General features: G+C 41.1%; 1 protein-coding gene and 1 long non-coding RNA gene across 6 annotated transcripts in view; one reads left to right on the top strand and one right to left on the bottom strand.

Moving 5' to 3' along the window:
- Positions 1 to 3,043, bottom strand: part of PLEKHH2 (pleckstrin homology, MyTH4 and FERM domain containing H2) — a 104,396-nt gene extending 101,353 nt beyond the window's left edge. For 4 of the 5 annotated variants that reach the window (XR_008700236.1, XR_008700237.1, XM_055539947.1 and 1 more), the window contains exon 1: positions 2,920 to 3,043. The gene's annotated coding sequence lies outside the window, so the exon portion shown is untranslated. The remainder of the gene's footprint in view (positions 1 to 2,919) is intronic. The other variant, XM_055539946.1, reaches the window with a different exon arrangement.
- Positions 3,044 to 3,177: 134 nt separating this feature from the next.
- On the top strand, positions 3,178 to 18,286 carry LOC129622381 (uncharacterized). Its single transcript, XR_008699942.1, has 3 exons — positions 3,178 to 3,492; positions 3,584 to 3,605; positions 18,120 to 18,286. It is a non-coding gene; the product is annotated as an uncharacterized LOC129622381 (long non-coding RNA).
- Positions 18,287 to 22,089: the final 3,803 nt, after the last annotated feature.

Genomic DNA, 22,089 nt, shown 5'->3' with positions numbered 1-22,089 from the left:
TATATTCAAATGGACAATAAGCACATAAAAAGATATTTAACATCATAAATATTAATATAAGGGAAAATGCAAATCAAAATCACAGTGACATCCCACTGTATACCAAATAGAACAGTTATAATAAAAAAGACATGTAATAACATATGTCAGCAAGGATGCAGAGAAACTGGAACTCCTATATACTGCTGTTGAGAATGTAAAAATAGTACAACTGCTTTGGAAAATAACAATTCCTCAAAAGTTTTAACATAAAGTCACTATATGACTCAGTAACTCCAATGTTAAGTATATACTCAAGAGAACTGAATACAGAAGTCCACATCAAAACTTGTACACAAATGTTAATAGCAACATTACTCAAACAGTCAGAAAGTAGAAACAAACCAAGTATCCATCATCAGATGAAAGGATAAACAAAATGTGGTATATCCACACAGTGGAATCTTACTCAGCCACAGAAGAAGGAATAAAGCACTAATACATGTTACAACAATGGATGAACTTTGAAAACATTACCTTAAGTGCCAAGTGAAAGAAGCCAGACACAAAAAAAGACATATTGTATGATTCTATTCATATAATAGGCAAATCTCAAGACACAGTATATTAGCTTAGTGGTCGCCAAGGGCTATGAAAAGAGGGCAATGGTGATCAACTAGTAATGGGGTGGGAGCTTCTTTGTGGAGTGATGAAAATATTCTAGAATTACACAGTGCTGTTGATTGCATAACCTTGTGAATACACCAAAAACCACTGCACTGTACACTTTAAAAAGTAACTTTAATGGTTTCTGAATTACACCTCAATTATAAAGAGTATATATTTACAAATGAATAAACAAAAAGTAACAGTTTAAGTGGATGTATATTAATAATCTATTGTTTGTGGTTACCCTGCCAAGAATTCCACCATTAACTCAATCTAGAGTTAATTGTTAATCTCAAATATGACAAACAGCAGACATATATTTCACCAAGAGTACTGTGCTATGAAAATGACACATCAAATAAATTCTGTTAAACACATCTATTCATTTCTTTAGTTATGTAATTACATACTTTCACAGTGAAGTAGCAAAATGTTAGGAATATTATTGGTATTTAATATCTGCATTCCTTATTAATAGGGTCATTATTTTAAAAATTCAAAACTACAGATTGGTTGGCTAATGGCCTATGGTTGGCTAATGGTTGGCTAATGGTCCTGAGATCTAGACACCTGATTTCCTCATTTCATCCTGTAATTTCAGTTAATATAAAGTAACTGCTATGTTAATGCACCAGCTTTCTAAAGATTCTAATTTTGAACAACGGTCACCATCTTTTCCCATTACTACTTATTTTATAGAGTCCAACAATATACATAGCTTTGAGAGCCATAGAAAGAAAGAAAAAAGAAAGTGAAGTCACTCAGTCGTGTCCAACTCTTTGCGACCCCATGGACTGTAGCCCACCAGGCTCCTCTATCCATGGAATTTTCTAGGCAAGAGTACTGAAGTGGATTGCATTTCCTTCTCCAGGGGATCTTCCCGACCCAGGGATTGAACCTGGGTCTCCCGCATTACGGGCAGACGCTTTACAGTCTGAGCCACCAGGGAATCCCCTTGAGCGCTATAACTACCTGCTAAATAAATATCATTTTTAGATTTCGAATTTAAAAGTAATCTATCTTCACAGCAGCGGACAGGAAAAAGTCTTTGTTTTCCAAATACCCCCAATGACTTTTGGAAACATTTACTGACACAAAATGAACTGTTTACAGTTGTGGAATGAATGCTCTTTTCTCTGAATCTTTGACTTCCTGTTTCTCTTACAAATCCCTAGAGGGAAAGAAAAAGAAAATAAAGAATTCATCTATTTAGGCTTACCCTGATGAAGCTCAGGGTACCCACTCATATCCTTTAATTCTCTCCTCTTAAGGGACAGATTAACTTGGCCAGGTAAGTGTGGGTGTCTGTATGTATTGGTAGTGCTGCGGGAGGGGTGGGGGAAGCGGGCGGGGGGCGGGGGGGCAGCCATTCCTAAAGTAGAAAAGATGTCTTTCTTGACCGCACTGAGGCTTGCCTTGTTTAAGGAACCTCCCGACCACCAGCCAGCCAGCACCACTTAGGCAAAGCCGGCCCTTTGGTAGCACTGCTTAGAACCCGTGCTCGTCACTCCATAGCTTCTTGGGGATACACACAGCTGTGTGGTCTAGGCTTGCGACTGGCATTTTAACAAAGAAAGCAGTGACCTGCAGGTAGCATAGCACTAAGGCTTTTCCAGCGTAAATGTTTCAACTTCTCTTTCCACGGCGTTTCGCACGTCAAAATCTATGGCTCAAACGTCCCATCTTTTAAAAAGTTGGGGAAAAACTTCAGAGACAGTGCAGTTTCACGGCAGGTTACCTAAGGGCACTCTGACATTTTGGCAACTCAAGGTTTAGAAAAAGGTTCTTTAAAGTTTTGAGAAGTTTCACCCCCGAGGTTGCAGTGGGGCTCCCAAGAAGCGGAGGCCGAGTCTCAGCATCTCAAACTGCGTGGGCTACTCGGCAGCGGACGCGCCACAGCCCCGTCCGCCCCCTGGCCAACCGCGCGGCGCCACAAACCTGGGCCCCACGTTTTCAAACAAAATGTCAAGGGAGACCAGGGGGCGAGGAGCTGCCGACCACCGCTCCCACACGAGAGTCCAGTTCTGGGGGCAGCAAGGGAAGCAACGCGGAGTGCGGGGGGCTGCGGCGTGGGGCGCGGAGTTGAGGACGGTACCAGCTTGCTCCAGCCCCTGGGTCCCGGCCCGCCGGATCCGCCCGCCGCCCCCATCCTCCGTGCGACGTGCCCACCCGGGACTGCGCGCTGTAAAGAGGGCGGGGACCCCCGGGCATCCCCGGGCACCGGAATCTCTGGGGTCGCCTTTCGGCTCCGGGCCTGTCTCATGTGCCTACCTCCGCGCGGGTCCCGGCAACACCGCCCGTAGTCCCGGCCACGTCTGGTGCGGGGTTCCTGAGGTTCTCAGCGTACACCCTCCTAATACCAAACTCCGAGCAGGCGGGAGAGGGGCGGGATGCCGCCTCCTCCAGGGACTGGCGGCCGAGGAAGCCAATCAGATGCCTCAGGAGGCCTTATGACGTCACCAGGAGGTGTGGCCAGGACTTTGACCCCTCCCGGTCCCTAATCCCAGGAGAGAGTTCTGTCCAGGAGTTTCTATCTCTGGCCTTTGCCACACTCAGAGCTCAGAGTCTGTTGTAAGGCTCACCTCTTTTCCATTCGCTCTGCCCTGACTCAGCTCCTTCTTGTTTGGTCTACCTGCCTGAAGCGAGTCCTCTTAACCAATCAATCCTTCACCCTCTCGTCAGGTTAACTGTCCTGTTTTGATCTACACTCTGAAAAAGACCTTCACCGGCTTCCTTTCGCTTAAGTTATCAAAAACATATCCTTTAGTCTAGTGTTCATGGCCTCCATCCTGCTTTTGTCAGGTTTATTCTTCACAGCTGCCCTTCACCTACCTAAGACTGACGGTATGCACTTCCCCACCCCAAGGAAGTCCATTTGCAACATTTACCTACTATTTCCTATGTCCACATTTAAATGGTCCATCTATCCTCTAAGACCCAGCTCAAACAATCTGCATGTAAGCATGCTTGTCGCCCCACCTAGCAGTAATCTCTTGTTTCAGCTCCCTCAGCATTTAGGTTTTTACTCTTCTTGCTACTTAGCTCATTCTGCCTCGTGTACAGTTCCTTGCACGTGTGTGTACATGCTTAGTCGCGTCCGACTCTTTGCAACCCTATGGACTGTAGCCCGACAGGCTCATTTCCATAGAATTTTCCAGGCAAGAATACTGGAGTGGTTGCCATTTCCTACTCCAGAGGATCTTTCTGACCCAGGGATCAAACCCACATTTCCTGCACTGGCAGGAGTATTCTTTATCACTGCACCACCTGGGAAGCCCAATCCTGATCTCTCCATTAGGCAGTGAGCTCTTTGAAACCAGGGATTTGTTTTCTTTTTGTATCCTCCTTGGCACCTTGCACGGAGCCTGAGTGACTGATCATTTTAATGTAATTGGATTTTACATCCCAAGATGGGGTCTGGAAAGGCCAATCTCAGGGTTAACAAAAAAAAAAAAGGGAATTCTGAATATTGTGGGTAATCCTTCAGGTTACAAAACTAGGTCAGACACATAACTCTGATTGGTTCACAGTTGGCCAATAGGAAGTGCAAGGAAGCTTTTTTCCACTACAATCTTTTTTCTCTTTTCCCTTCCTTCAACTTATCTCACCTTATATAGAAAAAGCACAAAACAGATAAAGATTTACAAAGCTGTATTGAGGGGAGGCAATAAAGGAGTAAGACTAAAAAGCCAGCAAGTGAGCATCAGGCTTCCATATTTCTTCCAGATGAGCACTAATTTTGGACTGGGTCCCAGACTACCCCCACACACTAAATTCCTTTTGCCTTCTGTGGGAGCTGATGAAGCACATCATATGAAAAAATTGTCTCCAAACAGCCTTGGCAAACAAGCAGGCTGGACTGGGCTTATTTTATAGAGCACACAGGAGTTAAATAAACAAAGTTTAAGTAACTTGCAAAATTTAACACAGCAAGTCAGTAGAGACCAAAGAGCTAAGATCAGGAGAAGAAAGAATGCCAAAATAGAATCATTTCCGCTTGTGAGTCAGAATACTAAATAGACTAAGAGAGCTGAGTGAATAAAGTCACTCATGAAAAGAAGCTTTCTAAACACGGCTGCCACCCTTGGAAGGCTCAGCCAACATTTACTTACTGTCACTTTCTTCTAGAAACATGACAAACTGAATTTGTTTGGATGTAGAGAACAGAGCATCCTGTTTCTGGTGTGCTAAGAAAAATACATGCAACGATGGAATATTATTTAGCGATAAAAAGAAAAGAAGTACCTTTAAATGCTACAATATGGATAAACCTTGAAAACATTACGCCAAGTGAAAGAAGCCAGTCACAAAAAAAAACATGTTTTGTGTGATCTCATTTACATGAAATGTGCAGAATAGGCAAATTTTTATAGAGATAGAATGTAGATTAGTGGTTATGAGGGGCTGGGAGGGATGGGAGTGAAGGCCAAGGAGAGAGGGGTTTCTTTTCGGATAATGAAAACATTCTAAAACTTGTGGTAATGATTGTGCAACTCTGTGAATATACTAGAGACCATTGATGGGTACAGTTTAAATGAGTGAATTGTATGTTATGTGAATTTTATCTCAATAGAGCTGTTCTTTAAAAAATACATGCTGAATTTTACGTTTTCATTTTAGTAGCAGCAGTTGGAGAATATCTCTGATCAGTCCTTATGAATGTTCATGGTACTACATACCTTTGTCTCATAGTATTTACCTTAGTTGTAATTTTATGTTTATTTGTGATTAGTTGATTTTCTGTTTCCCCCCTGCTAGACTGCATGGAGAAGGAAATGGCAATCCACTCCAGTATTCTTGCCTAGAGAATCCCGTGGACAGAGGTGCCTGATGGGCTGGTGTCCATAGGGTCGCACAGAGTCGGAAAGGACTGAAGTGACTTAGCATGCATGCACGCGTTGGAGAAGGAAATGGCAACCCATTCCAGTATTCTTGCCTGGAGAATCCCAGAGACCCAGGAGCCTGGTGGGCTGCTGTCTATGGGGTCGCACAGGGTCAGACACAACTGAAGCGATGTAGCAGCAGCAGCAGCAGACTTCAAGTGCCATGAGAGTAGAAACTATCTGGATTCCCTCTTAAACATATACCCAGCATCTAGCATGTATGCACCAGGTACACAATAAATAGTCATTAAATGAATGAATAAAGGTTGCAGAAATATATATTTTATTAAGTATTTGTAATGTTCCAGATCACCAGGAGCAAAACAGGAATGTTTTCTATCTTCATGGAATTGTGTTCTAAGGGGAGAGACACATATTCATTAGGTATTCACACAAATAAATATATAATTACAAACTGCATTAAGCATGTTGAAGAAATAGCACAAGGTGCTATGCAACTGAAGAACTAGAGGATCTGGAAGTCAGGAAGTCCTTCTTTGAGAAATAAAAGTTGAGTTGAGGTCTGAAGCCAGGCAAAAACAAAGAGATCATGAGAAGAGCACCCTAACCCTTGGGAGCTATAGGTGCCAGGCCCTGGGGTCTGAGAGGAGGAAACTGAGATACAGGAAGGACTGAATGAAGACCAGTGAGGCAGGGGGACAATGGGGCACAGGGAGCAAGGGGATGCGTAGAGCAGGAGGAGGCTGCAGAAAGAAAGAGGACTAGACTGTGGCCCTGGAATAAACAGGGCTTCTCCAAATTCAGTGGGGATCTTTTTAAAGTCCATGTTCAGACTAGTAAGCCTGGGCTTGGGACCAAGACTGTGCATTTCTAATAAGCTCCAGGGACATGCTTTGAGTAGTAAGGCTATGACATTATTCCAAGAGCCCTGAGAATCCACTCAAGTTTTTAAAGCAAGGATGTGATAAGATCAGATGTGGCATGTTACAGAGCAGATTAGAAAAGAGCGAGAGTGAGGACTTCCCTGGATGTCCAGTGGATAGCACTTCTTCTAATGCAGAAGGTGCAGGTTCCCTCCCTGGTTGGGGAGCTAAGATCCCACATGCCTCAGGGCCAAAAGACCAAAATATAAAACAGAAACAATACCGTAGCAAATTTAACAAAGGCTTTAAAAATGGTTCACATCAAAAAAATCCAAAACAAGAAGAAAAGAGCAAGAGTGGGTCCAATGTATTTCCATTATCCTGGTGAGCAGTGGTGACAGCTGGGGAGTGCTGATGATGGATAAAAGCAGTAGGTGACCAAAGTTGTACTTTAGGAACTCTATCTAGTGTGCTAGAGAGAATAGCCAGAGGAAGAAATAATTCAGAAGCTAAGAGAATAGTTCAATGAAGATCTGAAGTAGGGTGCTCATGGTGGGAGAATGAAATGGAGGCCATGATGGGAATTAAAAATTTGGAGGAGAATAGGGGCTTCCCTGTTGGCTCAGTGGTAAAAAATCCTCCTGCAGTGCAGGAGACATGGGTTCAATTCCTGGTCAGGAAGATCCGTGGGAGGAGGGCATGGCAACTCATTCCAGTATTCTTGTCTGGAAAATCCCAAGGACAGAGGAGCCTGGTGGGCTATGGTCCATGGGGTCACAAAGAGTCCAAATGCAACTGAAGCAACTGAGCATGCAGGCAGCACCATGGGTGGAACAGACAAAAATCAGTAAACAAATATGTAGCAAAGAGTCGGACACGACTGAGCAACTGAACTGAACTGAACAATGCATAGGGCGCTATTCCAAGTGCTTTAGTGTATATAGTCTTATGACAATCCTGTAGTATAGGTACAGTTGTTATTCCCGTCTGAGAGATGGGTCTGTTGAGGCACACAGTTTAGGTAACTGTCCCAAGGTTCTACAGACATTAAGTAGAGGGACTGGGAATTCTGGCTTCACAGTCATCTCTGCTGCTGCTGCTGCTGCTCTTAAGTCGCTTCAGTCGTGTCCGACTCTGTGCGACCCCATAGACAGCAGCCCACCAGGCTCCATCGTCCCTGGGATTCTCCAGGCAAGAACACTGGAGTGGGTTGCCATTTCCTTCTCCAATGCATGAAAGTGAAAGTGAAGTCGCGCAGTCACGTCCGACTCTTCGCGACCCCATGGACTGCAGCCTTCCAGGCTCCTCCATCCATGGGATTTTCCAGGCAAGAGCACTGGAGTGGGGTGCCATTGCTACTGCATCTCAATTTCTTTCAAGAAGTTGAATCTTCAAGTTCTGAAAACTGATTAGGGCTTAGGGATGTGAGGCTCTGGGAGTCTATGAGTAACTGGGAAATGATGGTCTAGAAGCAAGGAGAAGAAAGAATTAGTTTAAGGGAAGAAGAATGAGATCTGGCTTGGATGAGCCAAGGGCAACCTGAGCTGCCCTTGAAATAGCCAGGAGAGAGCCAGTAGAAAATTAGGCTGAGTTGAGGACAAAGGCTTGGGTTTAGGTTTACATTTCAAGGTAATCTGCACAGAGGGGAGATTTTTGTAAATTGCAGAATGATTGCTGACCATAAAGCCACTTGGCATAGTAGGAGTAAGAGCAGAGAGGTTGAAGGAAGCAGGGATAAGGGAACTGGGTAAATACTAGGGAAGAAGAGTCTGGCTCTTTAATCTAAATGCACATAAAATTGAAAAGATACAAGGGGAAAGGAGATATTGATGCCACTAGAATGAGCAGATGGCTTCTGGAACAGAGATATTGGAAACTCCGTTTCAGAAAGTAGAATTCCCAGCACTTGGGGAAATATACAAAAGACAAGGAGAGGCTTGAAGGAAAAAAATAGGGCTTATAGGATCAAGCTTATTGGCTGACTAGGATACAATGTTGGGTGCACCCCATGTTGTTTACCTGCAATTCAAGAAATCAGCAAACTCTGTGCCTCAAAGTGTCCCTAGAACCAGGGAGACAGCAGGAAGATGGCCTGCCAGGGTGTGTTTCCAGTGCCCAGGCATAATGGCCTGTTCAGTCCTCTGGATCTGAATGAAGGCAGGATCTCTTTAATCTCACCTCACTGGGTGAGCAGGGCCCCCTCTATCATATACAGGTGTGAGCAGCAGCTTGTAGGTGAGGCCAGGCCAAGGCCAAGGTTGGTGGAAGTGAGAGTTTAATGGGCACTGGTAAGGCCACAGAGAGGACAAGCGTGCACAGAGGGAAAAGAGAAGAGCTAAGGCAGAGCTTTGCATGTGTGCATGCTAAGTCACTTCAATTGTCTTGGACTGGGGCCCTCCAGGATACTCTGTCCATGGGATTCTCCAGGCAAGAATACTGGAGTGGGTTGCCATGCCTTCATCCAGGGGATCTTCCCAACCTAGGGATCTAACCCACATCTCTTAGGTTTCTTGCATTGGCAGGTAGGTTCTTTTGTGGGTCACTTATTTTAAGGGTTTCCCTGGTAGCTCAATTGGTAAAGAATCTGCCTGCAATGCAGGAAACCCTGGTTTGATTCCTGGATCAGGAAGATTCTCTGGAGAAGGGATAGGCTACCCACCCCAGTATTCTTGGGCTTCCCTGGTGGCTCAGCTAGTAAAGAATCCACCTGCAATGGGGGAGACCTGGTTTTGATCCCTGGGTTGGAAAGATCCCCTGGAGAAGGGAACAGCTACCCACTCCAGTATTCTGGTCTGGAGAATTCCATGGACTGTATAGTCACAAAGAGTTGGACATGACTGAGCGACTTTTACTTTCACTATATTAAGGCAAATGAAAAGAAGTGCAGACCATGGGAGCAGATTGAGGGGTAGTCAGCAATGACTTGGTCAGGACCCATGAAGTTCAAAAGAAAAGACACTACACATAAAAGTCACACAGGAAAACAGTGACCCAAACCATATAAGCAAGCATTAAATGTGAACAGAGGATTTCTTGTATTTGGAGTCAGTACCTAGGAGGCAGAGGCAGCCATTCTGGTTCAGATTCTCCCTACAGCTAATAACTAAACGTTTCCCTCTCTTATGACATTGCATAAAGGGACAGCTTAAGTCAGAAGAAAAGGAACAAAAAACACAAGGAAATTGACCACAACATCCCCTGACACTGACAATTAGAGAAAAGACACATTATGAAGACATTATTATGTGCCTTGGGATAACTGTAAAATCATTGCCTTTGAAACAATGGCAATTGTTTTGTTTGTTTCAGAAAACTGACAAGGTGACTGAAGAAGTATTTGAGTGCCACTGATGAGATGGTTGGATGGCATCACCGACTCAATGGATGTGAGTTTGGGTAGGCTCCAGGAGCTGGTGATGGACAGGGAGGCCTGGCGCGCTGCAGTCCATGGGGTTGCAAAAAGTCACAAAAAGTCGGACACAACTGAACTGAACTGAATAAAGTACAATCCTAAAGTTTTTGATGGGTATCAGAAGCTTGCATGAAGCATTTGTTTGAAAGGTAGCAGATACACAGCAGGAAAATCTGAAGAGTTGAGGTGAGCAGGAATGTACAGATGGAGCAAGGTAAAAATGAGAGCAATCTTCCCTGGGTTCGGAAGATCCTCTGAAGGAGGGCACGGCAACCCACTCCAGTATTCTTGCCTGGAGAATCCCCATGGACAGAGGAGCCTGGCGGGCTGCAGTCCATGGGGTCTCTAAGAGTCAGACACGACTAAGCGACTAAGCACAGCACAGCACATATGTAGGAACAGGAGAGAGGCAATGTCTTGTTGAAGAGGTGGGTTGAAATAATGTGATATGACTTGGCAACAGCATTTTGAGCTAATGGTTGGATTAAAAATAATTACTTGCATCCTTGTTTTCAGTAAGTCTTTTCCTTTACTTATCCAAATTCATGTGGCCTGAGATTTTGAACTTTAGGGCTTTGTTACCCTGTTACATATGGAAATCAATACACAAACTTTTTTTATAGCTCCCCAAGGCAATGCCAAAGAATGCTCAAACTACCGCACAATTGCACTCATCTCACACGCTAGTAAAGTAATGCTTAAAATTCTCCAAGCCAGGCTTCAGCAATATGTGAACCGTGAACTTCCTGATGTTGAAGCTGGTTTTAGAAAAGGCAGAGGAACCAGAGATCAAATTGCCAACATCTGCTGGATCATGGAAAAAGCAAGAGAGTTCCAGAAAAACATCTATTTCTGCTTTATTGACTATGCCAAAGCCTTTGACTGTGTGGATCACAACAAACTGTGGAAAATTTTGAAAGAGATGGGAATACCAGACCACCTGACCTGCCTCTTGAGAAACCTATATGCAGGTCAGGAAGCAACAGTTAGAACTGGACATGGAACAACAGACTGGTTCCAAATAGGAAAAGGAGTACGTCAAGGCTGTATATTGTCACCCTGCTTATTTAACTTATATGCAGATTACATCATGAGAAACGCTGGGCTGGAAGAAACACAAACTGGAATCAAGATTGCCGGGAGAAATATCAATAACCTCAGATATGCAGATGACACCACCCTGATGGCAGAAAGTGAAGAGGAACTCAAAAGCCTCTTGATGACAGTGAAAGTGGAGAGTGAAAAAGTTGGCTTAAAGCTCAACATTCAGAAAACGAAGATCATGGCATCTGGTCCCATCATTTCATGGGAAATAGATGGGGAAACAGTGGAAACAGTGTCAAACTTTATTTTTCTGGGCTCCAAAATCACTGCAGATGGTGACTGCAGCCATGAAATTAAAAGACGCTTACTCCTTGGAAAGAAAGTTATGACCAACCTAGATAGCATATTCAAAAGCAGAGACATTACTTTGCCAACAAAGGTTCGTCTAGTCAAGCCTATGGTTTTTCCTGTGGTCATGTATGGATGTGAGAGTTGGACTGTGAAGAAGGCTGAGTGCCGAAGAATTGATGCTTTTGAACTGTGGTGTTGGAGAAGACTCCTGAGAGTCCCTTGGACTGCAAGGAGATCCAACCAGTCCATTCTAAAGGAGATCAGCCCTGGGATTTCTTTGGAAGGAATGATGCTAAAGCTGAAACTCCAGTACTTCGGCCACCTCATGTGAAGAGTTGACTCATTGGAAAAGACTCTGATGCTGGGAGGGATTGGGGGCAGGAGGAGAAGGGGACGACAGAGGATGAGATGGCTGGATGGCATCACTGACTCGATGGACGTGAGTCTGAGTGAGCTCCAGGAGTTGGTTATGAACAGGGAGGCCTGGCGTGCTGCGATTCATGGGGTCGCAAAGAGTCGGACATGACTGAGCGACTGATCTGATCTGATCTGATAGTCATTTTTGTCTTATATTGCTTCCTGATTATAAAAGAAATATAAATTAATTTTCATTGGAAAATATAAAAAGATATAACAAAGAAATCTAAAATTACCCACCATCTACCACCAGTCCTTTTTTCTATAATACACTCTTTTCCCTTAATGATATTCCCTTATAAAAATTATGTTGAATTCACACTTTTTACCTATTACACTTAAGATTTTACTGGGAACATTTTCTCTTTTTTTGTACAATTAGTTTATTTCCAATTCTTGACTAGTATAGAAAGAACATAACTGCTTCAATACTTTCCTGTCTTCCTAATACTCTTTTGGAAAACATTTAAATAACAGCTTTATTGAGATACAATTCACATACTGTATAATTCACCTATTAAAAGTGTACAATTCAGTACACCATCACCATAATCAATTCTACAATATTTTCATCAACCCAAAAAGAAACTCAATACCCTTTAGCCGTCACCTCCCCTCCCCGCACCAGAGCTAGGCAGCTACTAAGCCACTTTCTGCTCCTATAGATTTGTTTATTCTGGGCATTTCATATAAATGGAACCATAAACTATGTTATCTTTTGTGATTGGCCTTTTTCACTTAGCATAATGTTTTTAAGATTTATCTATGCTATAGAATGTATCAGCAATATATTCCTTTTACAGCTAACTCCTATTCCATTGAGTAGAATATATCACGTTTTGTTTGTCCGTTCACCTGATGGTGGACACTTGGGTTGTTTCCATGTTTTGGTTATTAGGAATACTGCTGCTGTGAACATTTGTGTACAAGTTTTAGTGTAGACTTAGATATTCAGTTCTATTGGAAGAATTACAGCAACTCTTGGCACTGAGTCGGGAAGATCCCCTGGAGGAGGGAATGGCAACCCAATCCAGTATTCCTGCCTGGAAAATCCCATGGACAGAGGAGCCTGGTGGGCTACAGTCCATGGAGTCTCAAAGAGTCAGACACGACTGACCAATTAACACTTTTTCTTTCTTGGCTCTGGAATTGCTGCATCATTTGGTAACTTTAAGTTTAACCTTTTAAGGAACTTCCAGTCTTTTGCAAAGTGGTCGCAGGATTTTACATCCCCACCATCAGTGAATGAGAATACCACTCTGCATTCTCATCAACACTTACTACTTACTGTTATTTGTCTTTTTGATTATAGCCATCCTAGGGTAGTATCTTATTGTCTTTTTGCATTTCTCTAATAACTAATGATGTTGAACACATTTTCATGTGCTTTTCGGTTATTTGTATAGCTTCTTTGGAGAAATATCTGTTCAAGTCTTTTGCCTATTTTTCAATTGAGTTATTTTTCTTTTTATTATTGAATTATAAAATATATATGCTAGATACAAGTCCCTTACCAGATATAGATTTGCCAATATTTTCATAAATTCTGTGGGTTGTCTTCTCACTTTCTAGAAGAAAAAAAAGTTGATTTAGACAATATCCAGTTTATCAGTTTTTTCTTTTGTTGTTTGCACTTTAGGTATATGAATGGGGCATGGACAGTCTCTGCCTTACCACCTACATGTATGGTAGCATTGAAAATTAAAATATATATTTGCTATTCATATTTATAAATTTCATATCATTGACACCACAATGTCAGATTTTGGTGATATCATATTTACAATTTGAATCATGAAGACAGTGTTTATTTTTTCTAGTTTCCCTCCAGGTCAGCTTATCTATTAGGCAGAATAGACAAAAGTTTCCAGTGGCCACAATACCTTGAACAGCCCATGAAGATATTTTAATTTTAAAATCCAAAGAGAAAAAAGGAAATCTGTGGTCAAAGAAATGTTCTTACATACCAGTATTAATATACTTCTTTTCATACTAGCACAGTGGTAAAATATCATTTTTAATGTTGGTGGTGGTTTTTCTTCCATTGAGGAAAGAGCCCACTAAGGCAAAAGTGTCAGTTCTAGAAAGTACTAATATGAAAATGAGAGGATTTTGGTTTTGTTCCTGAGAGAGAAAAGAAAAGAGAGGGGCCATGAAGGTAAATGGCAGGATGACAGAGAGCTGGTATGGTGTAGGGTAAAGGGGCAATGAGAAATACCAAGGGATGATGTGGCCAAGGACTTTTGAAGAACAGTAAGTCTACTATGTTTTGGGTTATTTGCTCTGGGATGCATGCTGTGGCTTCTCTCAGGAGCCCAATATTCTGTAGTGTCTGCAAGGCTTATAAATGCTTTGCTTAAGTAAGAAGATGGGATCAAATTTCACGTCTAATACTTATGAAACAAAACAGAAAATCAGCAGCCCAGAGGCAAAGTGACCATAAGGCCATCAGCCTACAGAGAATTCACAAAAATCTTAGGTGTGCCTTATTTTTCCTATGGAAGAATGGGTGGAACTGGGTGATATGGGAATTGGGCTGCAAGGAAAGGAGATTGGGCAGACCGATCTACATCTCAAGAGATTGAAAGGGCCTAGTTGACATATAGTTAAATTTAACTTTTAGTATAACTTTTAGTGGGCCTCCCTGGTGGCTCAGTGGTAAAGAATCTGCCTGACAATGCAGGAGACGTGGGTTCGACCCACATCTAGTATTCTTGCCTGGAAAATCCAACGGACAGAGGAGCTGGCGGGCTACAGTCCATGGGCTCACAAAAGAGTCAGACACGACTTAGTGACTAAACAACAACAAAACTGGAGCCTGCTGCTGCTGCTGCTGCTAAGTTGCTTCAGTCGTGTCTGACTCTGTGCGACCCCATAGACGGCAGCCCGCCAGGCTCCCCCGTCCTTGGGATTCTCCAGGCAAGAACACTGGAGTGGGTTGCCATTTCCTTCTCCAATGCATGAAAATGAAAAGTGAAAGTGAAGTCGCTCAGTCATGTCCGACTCTTCGCGACCCCATGGACTGCAGCCTACCAGGCTCCTCCGTCCATGGGATTTTCCAGGCAAGAGTACTGGAGTGGGTTGCCATTGCCTTCTCCGAACTGAAGCCTAAGTTGATTTATTATTTTTTTTGAGTTTTTACTTAAAAACATAAGATTTGTAGGAATAAAAATAGTATAGAAAAAACTCATATGGACTTAGCTATTATCACTTTATTCATATATTTGCCTTATTTGTTTTATACCCACTTCCTTTTATCTCTTTACACCCACTTACTGAGACATCATGGTTCCTCATGGTGTGTGTCTATCTTAGCTGCAATAAGTAATAAACCCCGCTTTTTTACCTGCAAGTGTGTTCCTGGTGGTCTCTGGCCGGAGGGAGGTGACAAAAGTAGATATTCCACTGAGACTCAGAGGAAGCCCTGACCACCATGCACAGGACCTCCAACCCAATAGTCCTGTGTGCATCTGAGAGCCCTGTCTCTCTACCTGCACGTACTAACTCCAGCATTTCACTGAAGCCCTTCAGTGTTGGGTTTATTTTGTTTTCATAGGAATGAGCTCCCTTAAGATTTTTTTTTAAAAACCTAACCAGTTTTGTATTGTTCTTTGGTGAAATTATTTTCTAGCCAACGCCTGCTTCTGCTTGACAAGCATTTTGAGAGTTGTTTGTAAAAGGAAAACCCCACAGAGAGAGGATCTGAACTTTCTTCCCTCTCCTTGCAGAGAGAACAGAATTAGCTTTTTCAAAGAACAATTTCATATTTGTAGAGAGAGGTTCATCTTGAGCAAGTCTCGAGGACTAAGGCGTTCAAAGGTCTCCACAGCCCAGCTTGAAAAGTTTGAATAAACTTTTCCATGGGTTACCTTTACAGACCTTATAAGGACTCCCTCATCTTGTCTTTGTTTCCCTGAGAACTGCTGTGTTTAATTTCATCAGCAGCGAATCAGGAGACTCAGTTCAGCTCTGGATTAGCTACAGCTGGCCTTTGGCCAAGCTCTGGAGACACAGTTAGCCAAGCACCGTCCTTACGAGCATTCCATTCTCAGGGGGGTTGCTCAGTACAAAACTGCACCTCTTCCAGGCTAAACGCCTGCTACCTTTTTGTTTTCTTTTTACATGCAAACTTGTGCACTTGACTTTCTAACTGGCACAGTTTCATCAGGGGTATTTTGGAATGCAGTCGCCAATCAAGGGAACTTTTGACATGAACAAGGTTTTTCATTTGAGAAGTGCCTCAGAACAAAAAAAAGAAGAAATTTTCTTATGGAGATTGTCTGTCTAAAAAAGAAAAAAGTTTTTCTCACCTAAGAAATATTCCCCCCTCCATTTTTTTTTTTTATGATTTAGAGATTAATGATATCTAACTTCTAATTTATTCCTTGGTAAAAATTTTCAATGATTCAAGTTATGTCAAAATCACCTGCATATCACTCTTTTGTGGGTATATCATCAGATGTATTTTTCTATATCTAAATTTTCTTCCTCTCCTTGCAGAAGAAACATGATTTGCTTTCTTTAAAAAAAGATTTTTGTGTTTATCTGATGCCAGCTCCCTCACATTTTTTTCTTTTCCTCTCTTTTTCCTTCTCTTGGGATTTAAAGATTAATCAATTTTAAAAACTGATCAGTTATTATGTGCTCACTCTAGGGGGATCTAGTCCAGGCAAGCAGTCAAAAATATCTGAAGGAAAGAAAAAAGTTATTAAACTGTGTTTCTCTTTGTTAACACTAAAAAGTATATTTACATATTAGCCTGCATAACAGCTACAAGAGAGGAAGAAAAACATTAAACTTTAAGATGAAAGATTTTTTTGTCATGATTGAATCTTTAAAAATTAGTTTACCATATAAAAAAATAATGTCAGCCAAACAGTTTGGTTCAAATAATACCATTTAATCACATTTCTTGTGATTCAAACATCTTAAATTTCCTACATTGGTTTTATGAATTAAATAAATGACCACTGTTTCTATAACTTGCTTTAAGTAAAAAATTATATATGTAAAATTGTTTTCAACTAATTGAAATGATAATGAATGTTCAAAGGGTTTAATTTTATGAAATTCTCACAATGCTATAGATCATAAGGATTTAATGTTGCAAATCATAGGATTTAATGTGCTAACTAAATTATGATTTCCAGATATTTAACTAACTTTAAAACCTTAGACAAATGACTAAGTTAATTAATAAATAATCTTTGGATGCAGAGACAGTTCCTAAAAAAAGAAACAGAAAATTGGTCACTAAACAAAATTTGTTACCTTATTACTTAAATTGACAATAGAGTAACAAAATTTGCAAGTACATTTAAATGATATTACACACACAACTTAGTTATTTTTGCCTCTCAGATTTGTTAGAATTACATGAAGTAAGTACTGAAGGAGAGAAACATTTTGGTTTTCAACTTTCTAGTTTTCTTTTGTGTCTGAATAAAAGAAAATCTGGTTACTCTGGTTAAATATGGCAATTAATTATGAATGTTTAACTACACTAGATACAATATTATATATCACTTTATTATTGATATACAATAATAATGTATATCACTTTTTGGTTTTTATTAAGAAAGTTAGAGAATTCCTTGGCAGTCCGCTGGTTAAGAGTCCATGCTTTCACTGCCAAAGGCATGGGTTCAATTTTGGGCTTGGTAACTGAGATCCTACGAGCAGTGCAGCACAGCCAAAAAATATAAAAATTTTAAAACTGAAAAAAAAAAAGGAAAGTTTGGTCAGATGGCAAATTTACTAAGCTATATAAATTTTTTTATCTACCCTATACTAAGTTAATTATATTTTAAAACTATAGTTAAAGGCTTCCAATTAATATCCATTTTTAATTGGATTATCCATTTTTAATATCCAGATATCTGTATGTCTGTTTATGTATGTGGTATTATATATTTATATATCTGTTATATATATACACACATGTTAAGGCATCTCTGGTGGCTCAGATGGTAAAGAATCTGCCTGCAATGTGGGACACCCGGGTTTGATCCCTGGGTTGGGAAGATCGCCTGGAGAAGGAACTGGCAGCCCACTCCAGTATTCCTGCCTGGAGAATCCCCATGGACAGAGGAGCCTGGCGGGCTACAGTCCACGGGGTCACAAACAGTAGGACATAACTGAGCGGCTACATAATGATGATAATTAAGGCATATCAATACGTTCTTTACTGCAAATTGTTACATAAAAACACACACAGGAATAAAAATAGAATTTGGATCCTTTTTCTGTAAAATTAACAAGTTATTTTATGAACAGATCAGTGAAGGTAAGAAAATTGTTTTGCCAACTTTTAGCACAGACTCAGACACGGCTGAAGTAACTTAGCAGCAGCAGTGCTTCTTGACATAGTTTTAAATCATTTTTCAAGAGTCTTTACTGTTGAAAAAAGTTGAATTCCTAGCAAACATTGTTGCTTATTGCTGTGTTTTTACAACTTTGCTGCAAGTTGTTTTGTCTTTAGATATTTATGAAAATATTTCCCTGGTGGTCCACTGATTAAGAATCTGTCTGCCAATGCAGGCGACATGGGTTTGACCCCTGGTCTGGGAATATTTCACGTGCCGAGGAGCGACTAAGCCCATGTGCTACGACTGTTGAGCCTGTGTACTAGAGCCTGGGAGCCCAACTACTGAGCCCATGTGCTGTAACTACTGAAGCCTGCGTGCCCTAGAATCCATGCTCTGCAATAAGAGAAGACCCTGCAAGGGGAAGCCCATACACTGAGACTACAGAGTAGCCCCTTCTTGCCACAACTAGAGAAAGCCCACATGAAGCAACGAAGACCCAACAGAGCCTAAATAAATAAATAAATAAAATTATATCAAAAAAAGACAGACAGTTTATCTTCTTAGGCAAATTATACTTAAGTAAACTATCTTTCTTAAATACAAATAGTTTTTATGATTGAGCAGTTTTCAAGTTTAAGAAAAAACAAAACAACATGCTCATGTATAAGATCAAAGACAGGTAGAAAAACTGCCTATCAAAATGTGTTTCCAGGATTCTAGATTCACGATTCCTATTTTCCTTTTTGTTTATACAAAGTCTGAATAAACACTAGTGGTATTAATGCAAATATATGGTAATCTTGAGAGATATTGCTCATTTGAGCATTTCACTGAGTAGCCAAAACATAGCCGCCTTGTCCAAAAGTATGACAATAGTAAAATGTGTAAAAACTTTTAACTGATTTTAAGATTTTCACTAACCTTAGTACTTCCTGCGCTGTATAGACTCTTCTATTGACAGAAAATACTCATCACTTTTCAACTTGTCTTCTAATCTTTATAAAATATAGTTGTTTTGGCAACATTAACACAGACATTTCCTCCTTTTACCTGAAAAAAGAGAACCCTGTGATTACTTAACCCCTATCAGGGAACTCTTCATATCTTTTATTGGCCTTATAAAGACTCTTGAGCAGGGGACCCCACAGAATCTGTCACCTGATGATCTGAGGTGGAGCTGATGCAATAAAAATAGAAATTAAGTGCACAATAAATGCAATGGACTTGAATCATCCTGAAACCATCCCCACCCTACCCCACCATTGATCCATGGAAAAATTGTCTTCCATGAAACTGGTTCTGGGTGTCAAAAAGGTTGGGGACCGCTGCTCTTGAATATTCCTGATTTAATTATGTAATAGCTCATACCTAAAAAGAAAAACTAAAAATTGCCAAGTGGGCTATTCTATCACAGACATGAATTTACCCTTGAGATTTGAGTTTCTCGTAGAAATTAAACCAGTTCAGATGGCCATGTTAATTGTTCTTGCCAATGCCTGCTAATGAAAGATAAAATATTTGTACTGAGAGTGGGTATTGTTTGGGTTAGTCTATGATTTCAAAAGGCTTTAGAAACAAAGGAATTTCCTGAGCATTACAAGAATCCTCACAAAATGGACTGAAAAAAGAACCTTGAGATGCTTTGCTAGTACCTAAAGAGATAGCCACAATAAAAGTGAAAGTTTCACAAAAACCCCTCATGACATTATTCACAATAGCTAAGAGAAATTAACCATGATGTAGAACTGAGATTCATAGGGTAATTTTAAGAAGAACTGCTGCTGATTTTTCCAATGCATATCTTATTTGCCAAATATTTATAGTTCATTTCCTCATTTTCCTGGGACTTTGCTCAAATATAACCTTATGAATGAGGTCTTCCCTAACCACCCTATATGAAATAAGAAACTTCTTCCCCATCCTGCTTTATATTTAGCAGCTTGTCTATTGTCTGTTTTCCCCAGCAGAATGTAAGCTCTATGAGGGCCTTTGTTGTTTCATTTTGTTTATTTCCAGTGCCTAGAAATATCTAGTGTATGATGGACACAAATAAGTATTTATTCAATAAATGAAATATGCCTTCCTAAGTCCATTGCACTTAGCAGCATTCATTTATTCATCAAACAAATAGTAAGTTTTATCTTTCAGGCAGTATGTTGAGATCTGGTGATGAACAGTGACTAACCTTTGCCTTCAAAGTGGTTATGGTCCACTCAGAGGGAAACTGACTAGTAAACTGGCAATTAGAGCACAGTGTAGTAAATGCTGCATCAGAGGAAGTACTAGATACTACGGATCTGTGCAGCAGACTCATTCAGCCAGTCTTCAGGGAGTGGAAAAAGAATTCCTGGTGGAAGTAATGTCCTAACAAAGACATGAAAGACAAGGAGTTAACCCAGGTGAAAAATTAGTAGAGTCAAGAGTGTTATATGCAGAGACGAGTCTACAGAAAGACTGAAAGTGAGAGAGGCTGTGGTGGATTAAAGACTTACACCAAAGGTGCCAACCGCTTCACGTGTTCAAGTCTCACACCGTGTTGTCCCCTGTGCTGGGAAAGTCTGGAATGCCACCCCATTTATAGTTTAATCACCTTTACAGTCTGAAAAACCTTTTGCTATGTATCTTCTCCTGTCTCACAAAAGCTGATGTAGCCACTTGCTTCTTTGTCCCATCACTAAAACCAGTGTTTCCTCTGTTCTAGCCTTATCCACGTTTTTCTTCCGTATTAGACGGAATTTCTTAGTGAACAGAAAATATAAAAATAATGACTGCAGAGTAGAAACATAAATATAGACATAGACGATAGTTTTTATCTATTATATCTATCACCTTCTAGCTCTTGTTTGAGTAGTAAGGAGGTGAAGAACCACAAATGTGTCTTTTTCCATAAGCTGGTTAATATTTGTCTCTACTTGTTGTTGTTCAGTTGCTCAGTTCAATGCGACTCTTTGCGACCCCATGGACTGCAGCATGCCAGGCTTCTCTGTCCTTCACTATCTCCCGGGATTTGCTCAACTCATGTCCATTGAGTTGATGATCCCATCCAACCACCTCATCCTCTGTTGCCTCCTTCTCCTCCTGCCTTCAATCTTTCCCAGCATAAGGGTCTTCTCCAATGAGTCTGCTCTTCACATCATCCACTTAGTTTTACAAAAGCAAAAGCTGAGATGGAGTTTGATATGCATACCTATTCAGTTCAGTTCAATACCTCAGTCTTGGCCAACTCTTTGCAACCCCATGGACTGCGGTCCGCCAGGCTTCCCTGTCCACCACCAACTCCCACAGCTTACTCAAACTCATGTCTCTTGAGTTGGCAATGCCATCCAACAATCTCATCTTTGTTGTTCCCTTCTCCTCTGACCTTCAGTCATTCCCAGCATCAGGGTCTTTTCAAATGAGTCAGCTTTTCATAACAGGTGGCCAAAATATTGGAGATTCAGCTTCAACATCACTTCTTCCAATGAATATTCAGGACTGACTTCCTTTAGGATGGACTGGTGGGATCTCCTTGCAGTCCAAGGGACTCTCAAGAGTCTTTTCCAACACCACAGTTCAAAAGCATCAGTTCTTCGGCGCTCAGCTTTCTTCAGAGTTCAACTCTCACATCCATACATGACTACTGCAAAAACCAAAGTTTTGACTAGATGGACTTTGCTGGCAGAGTAATGTCTCTGCTTTTTAATACGCTGCCTATTTTTGTCATAACTTTTCTTCCAAGGAGCAAGCGTCTTTTAATTTTATGGCTGCAGTCACCATCTGCAGTGATTTTGGAGCCCCAAAATATAAAGTCTGACACTGTTTTCATTGTTTCCCGAGCTATTTGCCATGAAGTGATGGGACCAGATGCCATGATCTTAGTTTTCTGAATGTTGAGCTTTAAGCCAACTTTTTCACTCTCCTATTTCACTTTCATCAAGAGGCTCTTGAGTTCCTCTTCACTTTCTGCCATCAGGGTGGTGTCATCTGCATATCTGAGGTTATTGATATTTCTCCTGGCAATCTTGATGCCAGCTAGTGCCTCTTCCAGCCCAGCATTTCTCATGATGTACTCTGCATAGAAGTTAAACAAGCAGGGTGACAATACACAGCCTTGACGTACTCCTTTCCCAATTTGGAACCAGTCTGTTGTTCTATGTCCAGTTCTAACTGTTGCTTCTTGACCTATATACAGATTTCTCAGGAGCCAGGTCAGGTGCTCTGGT

Source organism: Bubalus kerabau, chromosome 11, assembly GCF_029407905.1.
Source record: "Bubalus kerabau isolate K-KA32 ecotype Philippines breed swamp buffalo chromosome 11, PCC_UOA_SB_1v2, whole genome shotgun sequence".
Classification (NCBI taxonomy): Eukaryota; Metazoa; Chordata; class Mammalia; order Artiodactyla; family Bovidae; genus Bubalus; species Bubalus kerabau.
This window is presented reverse-complemented; position numbering and strand designations above follow the sequence as displayed.